This window comes from Perissodus microlepis, chromosome 1 (genome assembly GCF_051167445.1).
Source record: "Perissodus microlepis isolate ML-2025 ecotype Zambia chromosome 1, ASM5116744v1, whole genome shotgun sequence".
In the NCBI taxonomy this organism is placed as follows: domain Eukaryota; kingdom Metazoa; phylum Chordata; class Actinopteri; order Cichliformes; family Cichlidae; genus Perissodus; species Perissodus microlepis.
Window position 1 is genome coordinate 17,247,111 of NC_140461.1, and position 12,120 is coordinate 17,259,230.

The following is a 12,120-nucleotide window of genomic DNA, read 5'->3' on the forward strand; positions in this document are numbered from 1 at the left end:
TTTGTGTTGGTGGAAGACCAAACAGCTCTTTGCTCTGCAGGATGAATAGCCATGATATCAGGTGATTGCCTCTTTCCATTTTTTTTTCCTTTAGCCGGTTGCCATCGTTTTCCTGCTTCGATTTTCAACAGAGAAAAACATCTTTACATGCCCATAGCTGTGACAATAGGTGTCTTCAAAAATAAGCGTAGTCTCAGATCTTGCGTGTCTCCCTGCATTTGGTCATATCTTTACATATTTTTGTGCAACATTAGCAGTCCATGCCACTGTATTCATCATATAAAAACAAAGAAAACAGGGCTTTAGGATGAAAAGAAGAAAGAAAGAAAAGAAGCGGTCAGATTGCGACTGTGATGGGAGGATTTCAGTTTCTCCCCCAGATTGAGCAAATAACAGGAGAGGAATAAGATGCGGAGGAGTAAAAGGGGAAGGAGGAGGAAAGGAGAAGAAGGTGGTGTAATTTATCATTGATGTTGATCATTATTATTGCAGCATTTTAGATTGGTTTGAGCGTCAGGTCAGAGAGAACAAAAGATGACCCAACTGCATTATAAAACCGGCCTTGCCTTCCCTCGTCTCCTCTCCGCTCTGACTCGGCCTTGTTTTCAACCCAATTTCTACATTCCAGACATTGAAGCACGAAACAGAGGTGCCACCGTTTAAATGGCTTTAGCGTAGCAACACCAGCATGAGACTATAATTTGCTTTTATCTTTGCACCAAGCAGAAAAGGCACAGCGAGAGCGAAACAGAGCCACAGAGAGAACATGAGAGAGACATAAGGGACATAAGGGCGAGATGCATTTAAAATCTACACGCAGATAACTCCACCCAAAAAGCCTCTTGTGTATCCCGTGTGTTTGTCTGTGTCTTATGTGTGTGTTTGTGGTTAAGCGTGCTTGTTTGCGTTAACGTGCGTGCAAGTGTGTGTTTGAATATATAAAGGAGCATCCTTCTGCTTTGGCAGAGGATCACAGAGTGTTAATTCAGTTGTTATCCATGTTTGAAAATGGAGTTGGCTGCAGTGTTTGCGTGAGCTGTGGTTGCCGGTGTGTGCCTTTGTGTGTGTTTGCGCGCAGGCGTTTGGCACCAGGCTTGAGGGTTGCTGTGGGTCCACGCTGGCGTAGTTGGGGCTGGAATGTGATTGGTGGGGACAGCAGGCCAAAGGCCGCCCAGGCTAGCGACTGCCACTTGGTAGAGTGCCCCAACTAAACAGGCCAAATCTGTAGAGATTCACCCCTATTTCTCTCTTTCTGTGCTGCTGCTGCTGTCGTGTCTCACACATTCTGGCAGCTCTTGCTCGTGTGTTTCATGGAAAGAAAAAAAGGAAACATCTGACTCCTCCATACAGTTCTCTTCTCAACCTTTTCCTACGATTATATTCTTAATTATAATCAAACATTCATTATCATAGGCAGTGTTTTGTTCTCATCAAGGAGGGCCTCGCTATTTAAGCACCATAATGTAAAATGTATTACCACACAGAAGCAGTTTGGAGCTATTTGATTCTCCTCTTAATTAGATGTTTACTTTTTACCTTGAAGTGCCCTCGTAAACCGCCAGCCTGTTGTTTGCGTTCGTTATCCAGCAAGGGGGCGTTAACAGCGTCATCTCCTCGCCGGGGAGAGACAACAAAATCTGGGTGTTATTGTGCTTTGAAGAGAAGGAGGGAAAGGCACAAGTAAAGAAGGGAAACAGTAGAGGAGCGGAAACAAAGCGGGACAGCTAGAAAAGGAGGAGAGAAAAAAAAGGGAGAGATGATTAATCCAATCAAGCCTCTTAGTGTTTCATCAATAGGCATTGTTCTAAGATGGCTGCCTCTCCCCAGCTCGGGCTGTGGGCTGCGGCTAGGCTAACACACAAGCTAATCCCAGAATAATACGGAGACGAGGGCAACGATGAGGACGGGGACTGTGCCAGCAGATTAGTACTAGCAAAGGATTCACTCACACAAAATGCACACACACACGCACACTGGGCATCGGATAGAGAGGCAGTCACAGATTGAGTGAGGTGCCTATTGGATTGCAAAGCTTATAGTTTTATCCCGTGTGAATGTGCACTGCTGGTACTGTTGTGGAGTGCGGTGGAGCTGAACTGAGCTCCTGAGGATTCACAGACTATAGCTGTGTGAAGCTGAGGAGGTCATGCATGAAAGTCTGTGTTCTTGTGTTCACATGTAGCATGAATTGCTCTTTATCATTAGGATAGGAGCTCACCGTGCAAAAAGAGCGTTATGTTCAGTAACATGATGGCATTGTGTTTTTTAGGCATTCTCCTATATTAGATTGCACAGCTAAATTGCTCAGGAATGGCTCAAGTTCCTTCCTTCTGCGTCGTATTTCTATTCCCTCAGCCCAACATTTCCCTTTTGATTCTGCTTTCCGTGCTATCTACCTCCCTCTGTCCCCCTGTCGATCTTCCTCCCTGCGCCCCCTCCACCCTGCAGCATTTTCTGAGATGACAGGAGGGTGTTTTTCCTTTGTTGGGGAGAGGCTCGCACGTTCTCTCCTCTGTTGACAGGTAAAAGACATGAAAGATACTAAAAGGCTGAGCATGATGGAATTCTCTGGGGATGAAGAGAAGGTGGGAGGAGAGGCAGCGGGAAGGGAGGACTGATAGCAAAGTGGGAGAGAGGGAGGGGGGGAAGAGCCAAAGGAGTGCTGAAGCTTGGCTAAAGGTAAAGTATTTAGTGTGAGAAAAGGAAGGATTGAGTCAAAGGAGGGAGGAGTAAAAATAAAAGGTGGGGGTGGAGAGGGGTTGACAGTCTGTGACCTCGGGTAAGTCTCTTCGACTGTGTGCTGATGCGTGAAACCTGAGCACACGCAGTATTAGCACGCCTCACTTACTGAGCACAGCAGAGGCCTGACACAGGGCAAGGCAACCTCCTTCTACACACACAAACACACAGGCAGTCGTCCAACACACAAACATTACGGGCACACACGTTGGCGCTTTTAATGATGTGCTTACCAAATACAAAACTCACACACACACACACACACACACACACACACACACAAAGATAAAAACCATGTTGTAAGGTAGTGTGTTCCAAATCCAAAAGCACAATGGTGAGTGGAGAAGGTCAGTTCAGCCCTCCAACAGGCCCTGCGGTGCTGGTTCTCTGCTGCCCCGTCAGCTGCTCTCTGTTGCCTGTTACATGTACAACTTGTGTGTTTGCTTGGCGCCCGGCCAGGCCCGTGTTTGTGGCCTCATACAGTTGTGTGATGCACAACATGCCTAAGGCAGGTCGAGCCATAATCCAGCTCTCCCTCTCTCTTTCTCCTATTCTCTCGGTCTCGCTCGCCTTTCCTCCTCCCTGTGTGTAAGTTAATGGGTTAACCAATAAGCAGGGATAATTGAGACAAACAAGCCAATGAGGAAATGTCACAGGAGAGCACAAGTCAAGCGAAAAACACACCGCCAACAGCTCTGTGTGTGTGCGCGAGTGTGTGTGTGTTTGTGTGTGGACTCAGCCTCATGTGTATGCATGCACAAAATTAAATATTAAATCAAGTATATTGAATTGTGTGTGCTATTCCTGTTTCTGCACATGTACGTAAACGTGTATGTGTCTAATCATATGTGTGTATCTGTGTGTGTGTGTGTGTGTGTGTGTGCATACGTAGCCTGTCAGCTTTTTTTTTTTCATTTTTCCGGGTGTTGCTGTAGAGCAGGATTCTCCTGCTGTGTCTGCTCTCTAGGCTTCCTCAGCTGCGTTTGCATACCATACACCTGCCCCCGGGTGATTACACAGACACACACCCACATACGCACACACACATTAAACAGAGGAACACACAGCTCACATGTGAACACATATTTGTTAATCAAATGAGCAGCACTTTTAAAGCGCCCCTCCTTCCTTCTTCTCCAGTTCAGTACTTTCTCTGGTTCTCTGCTCTTCTGTCTAATAAAAACGGGACTTGCTGAGAGGCAGCAGATCTGATGTCTTTGATATGGAGACAGATGAAGAGTTGGAGGATGCAGGTAAGAGAGCTGAGTGACTATAAAAAGCCTCATCAGAGCAAAGACGTGTGGCGCGATGCATTCCCTCGACTGAGAACAGGGACGCTTCTGTTGTCTGTGCTAGGAAGCAGGTGTGCCACAAGGCATTGTGGGAGGGAAATGATATGACGGCACATCAGTTTGCCAGCTCAGGCCAGCTCCCTCCAAATGGTTCCAGTGAATTTGTAAGTCTAAGTGAGTGTATAATTGGGTTTTGGTCAATATAGGTGGGAATATTTTAAAAGGAAATCCACTTTAAACTCTTAGTGACAGCATTTGAGATTTGGAAATAATATCACCATCAATGATATTATCATTACTGCTTTCTGGACAGTAAAAGCAAATCTGTGAATTTAGTGAGAAATTTGGATGCTTGCTGAGCCGCAACGGTTCACCATCACAAAGATCGAGAAGCAAAGGCCAAGCAGGGAATTTCAAACACTGATAGCTGTCAGCTCAGGAGGAGCATGACGCAATGTGTTCATCTGATTGCTATCGTTCCAACAACGAAAACTGGCAGGTTTCTGTGTGTGCAGTGGCTATAGAGTGCAAACATCTCTCTTCTAAAGTAACATGTGACCACTGGATGATTGCCTCTGCCTGGACAGTTATTTTGCTGATGTTTGTATCAATACCTTAACTAACATTTATCTCAAAGCATATATGCAGCATATATGCTGCATATATGCTGCCTTGTAGCTGGTTACAGTATTATTGCAAATTCTCCTGAGCACAAATCAGACCAGATGTGCTCTGTGCAGTCAGTCAGTTACTGCTGCTGCTGCCTTTGGCTCAAGGCTCTCGTACTGGATAGTACGAGAGCCTTGACAAGAACCTCTCCAGGCCTTGGTTGTCAATACTGAAAGTGTTCTGATATTTGTGCAGCAGTTTGATCAGTTTTGCCAGAACAGAGAGTCAACCTAGACTCAGTCTTGCATTGTTATTTGCTAGCAGTGCCTCCAGTACATTTATTTATTAACTGGAGATTCGAGTGTTTATCTTCACCATCTTTTTCTTTTTTTTTAAAAAATTCACAAAAGCAGATTTGGCAGCAGTAAAACATCACCAGTTGTTGGATGGTGACCTGTGATTCTTTTATTTTAACCAATAAACCTTCTCTTTTCTCTTTTTGATTTGAAGGTTTCTGCCATATTAAGGTTTTTTTTTTTACTTGTCTTTCGTCTGCCAGACTGCATGACCTTAGAAAAGGCATGAATCTTTGTAGCATTTTAAAATTATTATTACTGTTATTTCTCTGTTGATAAAACGTATTCAGTCTTAGTTTTCGTGTACAAGGTTTTGGTAAGTTGAAAGACACGTATGTTATACATCCACATTTAAACACCTTTGGTGTCACAGAAGCACAGGGCAACAGGGTCAGCACTAGAGCTAATGTGCGTAAAGTGTTGAAGTATTTGTGACAGGAGTGTAGCGTGCTTTAGGTGAGCGTGTGGGCCATTGAAGCTTAGTTTCTTGTAGCAGACGCAGATTTGTGGTGGAGCTATAACCATACAAGGTTATGTGATGTGTAAAGTAGAGTTGAAGAGCAGGTGGTCTGCATCCAGTGACAGAGCAAACATTTAGTTTTAATGTCACCCTTGCTTGACCTCAACTTTGAAACAGAGTGCAGTTGTTAAAACGTTGTTGTGAGCTAACAACCTAAAACCTCATCTAGCAGCTCGAATGGTAAACAGTGTCAGTCTTTCCTCAGCTTCAGAGGTGGACCCGACACAGACCCTTTCTACTTCTCTCTATGCGTAATGTAAGGCAGCAGCTTGGGATAATAAGATATACTGAATACACAGGCTATTTTTAATACCACAAGCCTTTTCAGTGAGCACCTCCAACCCTGCAAAGAAATGTGAATTATTGTGGTTTCACCAATCTCTTATCCAGCATTTTCTTTAATTTGTAATTCGCTTTAAAGATGTTTAAAAACGAAGCTATTGGTAAGCATTTTCGGCCTGAAATGTGGCACATAGGTACTCACAGCTTTGTATTCTTTCTTTTCCATGTCAACTGCCTTCCTCCTCATGGCTGCTGCGCACTTCACCTCTTATCCCGATGCCTTACTTCACAGGTAAGTGTTCAAAATAATGCACACACATGCACGTTTTTATGTTGCTGTATCCGTAATATGAAGGCTCTGTGCGATGCTGTTGTTCTTAGCAAGGCCGCACTTCCCTTTAATGTGGAGTGAGTGAAAAGTGCGCAGGTGACCTCGGTTGCTGTCCTGTTGACACCGAGGCGAGGAGCTGTGATTAGACTCTAAACACACCGGATATCTCCTACATCTCGTACAGAACTGTTTATGTTTTTTTCTCTCCGCAGCAAAGCAGATATATTTGTGTAGAAATATTTCCTGAATATTGCATCTGTACACCAGAACACCAGAATCAGAATCCATTTAGTCCAGTCTTGTGTGTGCGCGCGCGCCCATGCCTATGTGTGTGTACACATCCGTTTGCCTGCACGTGTGTGTGTGGTGCTCAGCTGGCCAAGTGAGAGTTGTGTAATTGCAGGGTTATTGCTGCTGAGCCTGATGGGTAATGACACATTTGCAAATTAATTCTCAGCGCTAGGCTGTGATTAGCATACAGAGAGAAGCATCTCACACACAAAGACCAATATATACGCGCACACACGCTCACACACTTCACAGGCTTCTAATCACCAGTGCGAGGTCAGGTTAAATGGGAGCGCGTAATGGCGGAGCGAGTGCGAGTCTTAGCAGATAAGGGTGAGAGAAGGGTGACGATATTATTTCGCATCAGAGTTGATGCGGACACACTTATGCTGCTTTTTTTTTAAATAAATAAAATCGCTCCCTCTCTCTTTTCTGCTCACGGAGGCCATTTAAGGTAAAAATGGGACTCGCAGAGTAACTCACAATACGCAACATCACCCACAAACACGATATCATGATACACGTGGTGGCTAGCTACACAGCTATGGTTAGCATAACATATACACATTAGCACAGTGAAGCTGGAGGATGAACGCTAACTTTTTCCCATTTGGTAAAAGTTAACGGCAGGATTCCTGATGGTTAGGGACAAACGCAATCGCATGGCAGGATACTGTAAACGAACCAAACTTCAGTCAGGAGAACACCTTTGATAGTCCCTCCACAATATGAGGTTAGTCATTAATTTACTGATGCACAGGCTGGGCTGTAGCTACATTGTAAGGTTTTAAAATGAATAGTGGTAATAAAAACCAAGAGATGCAAACAGTGATCACTGCCTTTTTTTAAGGGCTTGTTCAGATTAAAGAGAACAAGATACAAAGCATTAAAACATGTTAAAAAGACAACAGCCTTGTTTGGACCCAGAAGCAGGGGTCATCACATCATCACTTTGCAAACGGATTGCAAACATTTTACCCTGTGGAACAAAGTGGACTTCATAGTGGCAGTGCCAGGTTCTCCAAATTAATTGGTGATTTACATTTCAGGATAATCTGAAAAGGAAAATACTTCGGATGATGTGAGTGTTAATTTAACTTGCACAACTTGAATTTTTTAACAGATCTGGATGCCGGTCTTTTAGCTGCTTCGCTAAGTTGGAAATATTTTCCCCATCAGCCTGAAAAACACAAAAACATCACACAAATTGGCTTTTGGGAAACAATTATCATCCCTTGGACAGCCATATTAGTTCTGTTGTTTAAAAAAACAACTAAAAATAGCGATGCATGCATTTAATAATTCGATTTATATTACTGATTTTGTAAGAGAAGGTCTTAGGAAACCTCTATTTTACCTGGAAGTAACTGCACATCTACAATTCAGTTTTTGGCATCGTACCACAGCAGTTTCAGCCATGTTTGCTGCACCACCACGAGGAGTCATGAGTCTTTTGTAGGTCAGTACTTCAGTGTTGCGGGAATCTGTTTGTAGCAGCTGCATGTTTCAATAAAGAATTCTGTACTTGGCATGTACGTCTTGATAATTGCACCACAAGAGAAATTTGTATAATGTTCTCCTATATTGATATTTTGCCACACCCTTCATGTTGGTTGCTCTGTAGGGCATTGACATGCACTGGGCATTGACAGATGAAATGATAAATACTTTATTTATCCGATATTTGGTAAATTATTTTCAAGATTGTGTATTTTCAAGAAGCAGGATCACACTGTGAAGGATTGTACTCACCATGCTATAACTTCAAACATTTCTCCTATCACAATTACTGGCTATTAGAAATCTCCTTACTGATAGAGAGATACTCAATGAAACAGCATCACTGCATGGTTTGAATTATGTTTACGCTCAATTTCATGGTTGTCATTTGTGATGCTTATCGGTTGCAGCATGTAAAGAAGGATTTGCAAAGTGGAAAGGACTTTTATTACACATATGCAATTAGTGCCTTTTTTGTATTCAGTCATATAATGAGTATGTTCCAAAGAACCCATTGAAGATGTAGAGTGTTTTTTTTCCCCCCATTTAAAAGGTGAATTGCTTTAAATTTACACTGAAAATCCCTGACACTTTTGTTTTTTGAATGCACATCCTCACTTGTGACGTTGCGTGCAACACAGGCTTTATTTCTTTCTTCTCTTTGAGAATCCCACACCTTCTCTTTTTGCATTCGCGTCAGAGTGCAGCGCGTTACCGGGATGCACAGTATATGTTTGTGTGTGTTTATCTTTGCAAGTCTATTTGGCACTCCAGAGGCTGTGCGGGGTAGGTAAAGATTATAGTGATGTCTTATCCTGGCACTCCCTGCTGAGGAAGAAGTCATACGTTCAACCCTCTCTCACCAGCACACACTTGCGCACACACACACACACAGACACACACTTGGGCACAATGCTTCAGAGAGTGATTATGTCTTTGAAGGGGGGTATATAGGGAAGACAATAGTATAGTGGGTTGACAGGAAGTGAGTGTGGCAGGTTTATGTGTGTGTATGTGTACAGTATGTGTGACTGAGCTCAGTCTTGCTTTCTCTGAACATAGCCAAAGAATTAAGGAATATAATCTCTCTCTCTCTCGCTCTCTCCTCTCTCTTTGTCTCTCTACCTGTTTTCATCCCCGTCTTTGTCAGCTGACTGTGTCTTCCTATCCATGCCGTTTTCATTTTATTCTTTTTTTAAACCCCCTTTTCACTTGTTTTTGTTCTTCCCCTCTCTTGTTCTTTCCCTCTCCCTGTTAGTTCTTGATCACAGTGTTTCAGTCTCACATGCTGCCTTGGTCCCCAGGGAGCTTTTATACCCTTTCAGAGAGCGAGAGAGAGCGAGAGAGAGAGGGGGTGTGTGTGTGTGTGTGTGTGTGTGTGTGCCTCCATGTACGTTTCTTCTTCTGCAGTGCACTTGTCAACTGTGACTCATTACACTACGTTGAATAACAGAGGACAATAGCTGTTCTCCAGCACTGCCTGTCCCTTAATGAGCAGCGAAATAAAAAAGCAGACACATGATTCTTTATCGTTACCTGTCAGTCCCACTTTTCATCTCTGCAATAACCCACATGATTTGATTTCAACACAGTAACCTGTGACGTTACTGCTCTTTTTCTCATTTTACTAGTGTAAAAAAGAAAAACTAAACGAGCAAACGGTCAATCTGAGTTTGCATTTAAAACTTGGGATGTTTCATGTCTTTGTTACAGAAGATCCTGTTAAACAAAAAGGTATCTTGGGTTTGTTTTGGGGGGAAAAAACTGTCATGCTGCAGCCGTTTGAAATTTTTACATCACCGACTGCCATTTTTTTTCTGTGTCAACCAACATGAGGTATGACTTTTAGATCGTAGCACACTTATTGCATGTGTCCCTTCAAGCGCTCTGCATGTTCTGCGTGAGAATAATCTAAATCACCAATCCTGCATGCCAACAATGATAACATTGAAATAAGCAGTTGAGCATATATTTTGTTATCTTGAGGTCAGGACTTTGATTTCAACATATTGGATTAGTGACTTTTTTGACTCTGTTGCTGTTCTCCAACAGCACTGTACTATATTTTTATATTTTTGTGTATTTAATTCAACTGAAAATACCACTGAAATTAAAATTACAGTGAATTTTTATTTATTTATTTATTTTTATTACAACTTCTCTGTTACTGTAATTAAATTCCCGTTTTAGATCCCCACCTACTTTTTATATCTTATTCCATGAAGTCGTGCACACATTATGCATTCTTCAAGCAGCAGCTTTATTGTGGGTAAACCTCCTAAATTTAAGCCAAAGGAAAAATCATCATATAGCAAATGTTTTGTGATATGATACCATATCATATAATATATGACTGCAAGAAGGTCCTCGATTTGAATGTAGGCGGTGGCTTTGGTTTTGATGTTGGTTTTGCTCCAACACCCCAGTGACTTGCAAGGGGTTCAGTTAATTGGTGATTTGAAGTTTGCTGTAGTTTGTGCATGAATGGTTGCCTCTCTGTCTGTGTTACCCCTGAAACAAACCAGCGTCCTGTCCACGTTGTACCCTGCCTCTTGCCATGTAGCAGATGGGATAGGCTCCAGCTCCTCTCAGACCCTGATCTGGATGAGCAGAACAAAATAGATGGATGGATGGATGAAATTGCGAATTTGATCATTCCTATTTTTAACAAAGTTCTTTAATCTACCTTTTTAAGCTGCTTTAGTTTAGCAAATTTCTTTAAGTGGTTTTCCTGAAGTCCATTGGTGGCTGCTGCAAATACGACAAAATAGATCCTGAAAATGATGGAAAAAAGTCTGCATCTTCATCATCAGAGGCATACACAGCATTTGAGGTTTAAGAAGTGATCTTCAGTAGTTACTGCAATGTAAAACTAGGAGAAGGAAAAAAAAATGTCATCAAAGGTGCCACCCTTAAAAAGAAACGATGAAAAAAAAAAACTGGGATAACCTATTCCTGGTAAAATGTTGTTTTTTTACCCCATAGCAATATTGTTCAAAGATGTATTTGTAGTCATAAGTTAGAAGATGTTGTTTTAATTGAAGTCTCAGAAGGCTTGTTGGAAGCAAGCCTCTGTTGTTTGAAAAAACGAACAAATCTTGTTGTTCTCCTTCGGTCCTCCTCATCTTCATGCGGTCCAAGTTGCGGAAATTGGGCATCGTATTTTTAGTTCTCTGTCTGTCTCTGTGTCTGCCAGTGTGTCATCAGGCTAGGTGGTGTTGTCCCTCAGGGGGACACATCGCCTCCCAACCTCTCTCACAAGGTGTGAGACACTTCAACACCTGCCTCACGCACACACCTTTGCAACACAACACAGAATCACACAGATGCCTCTCAGCAAAGATGATGCGTGTTATTCGGACGCACTTAACCATAAGGAATACAGTATAAAGGGTGGGTAAATGTCAACATGCTGAACTTACTTATCCACCTTTATGTTAGAAGTTACACATTCTACCAATCGTGCTAGTCTTACTTAAAAGACTTAAATCTTCTTTACTTCTCATCTCAATTTATAGACTCCCCCTTTCAAATTAGTCTGTCCCTCTGTGTCTCTCCCTCTTCCTTCAGTCACCAGTCCTTGTTAGTGATTATTTGGCCTATTTGCCTATGAGCATGGCTTTCACACTCCCGCTGTTTCTCTCGATGTGTGCTGTCTTTTCCTGTGTCCTCCGAGTCTTGCTGGAGGCATGGGACCCCTCAGTGTGCCTCCTCTCTCTTTCATCACTAAACTCCTGCCAGCCTTCCCTCCCTCTCTTTTTCATAGAATGGGTTGGAGAGCAACCCAGGGGCAAAATATCGTGGCAGACTATTTCAAAATCATCTATCTTTTCCCTTTCTTTATTTTTTTCCTTACTTTCTTGCTCTTGCCCCCGCGCCTGCTGTTTTTGTGGCTGATATGGTTTGGCATGGATGCTTCCCAGCAGATAGTTAACTCCTCACCCCTATTGCCACCATCTCGGTCAGGTTTTTGTGTGGAGCAGGGGGCATAACGCAGCATGTTTTGTGTGTTTATTTGCGTGTGTGTATGCGTGTGTGTATGATGAGGAGAGAGGCAGCGAGAGAGAAAGGGGGAAAGTCTGCTGTCGGCGCAGCATGGTGAGCAGTCTGTGCAGAAGACTGCACAAGCCAAGTTTCCTAGACGGACACACAAATGCACCCACACACTTGCAGACAGAGACGAGGACTCTCATTTTCAGAGGA

At 42.9% G+C, this 12,120-nt stretch overlaps 1 protein-coding gene across 2 annotated transcripts in view; it reads left to right on the top strand.

Moving 5' to 3' along the window:
• Positions 1-12,120, top strand: part of gse1b (Gse1 coiled-coil protein b) — a 164,944-nt gene that overhangs the window by 88,205 nt on the left and 64,619 nt on the right. The gene's annotated exons all lie outside the window — the stretch shown is intronic.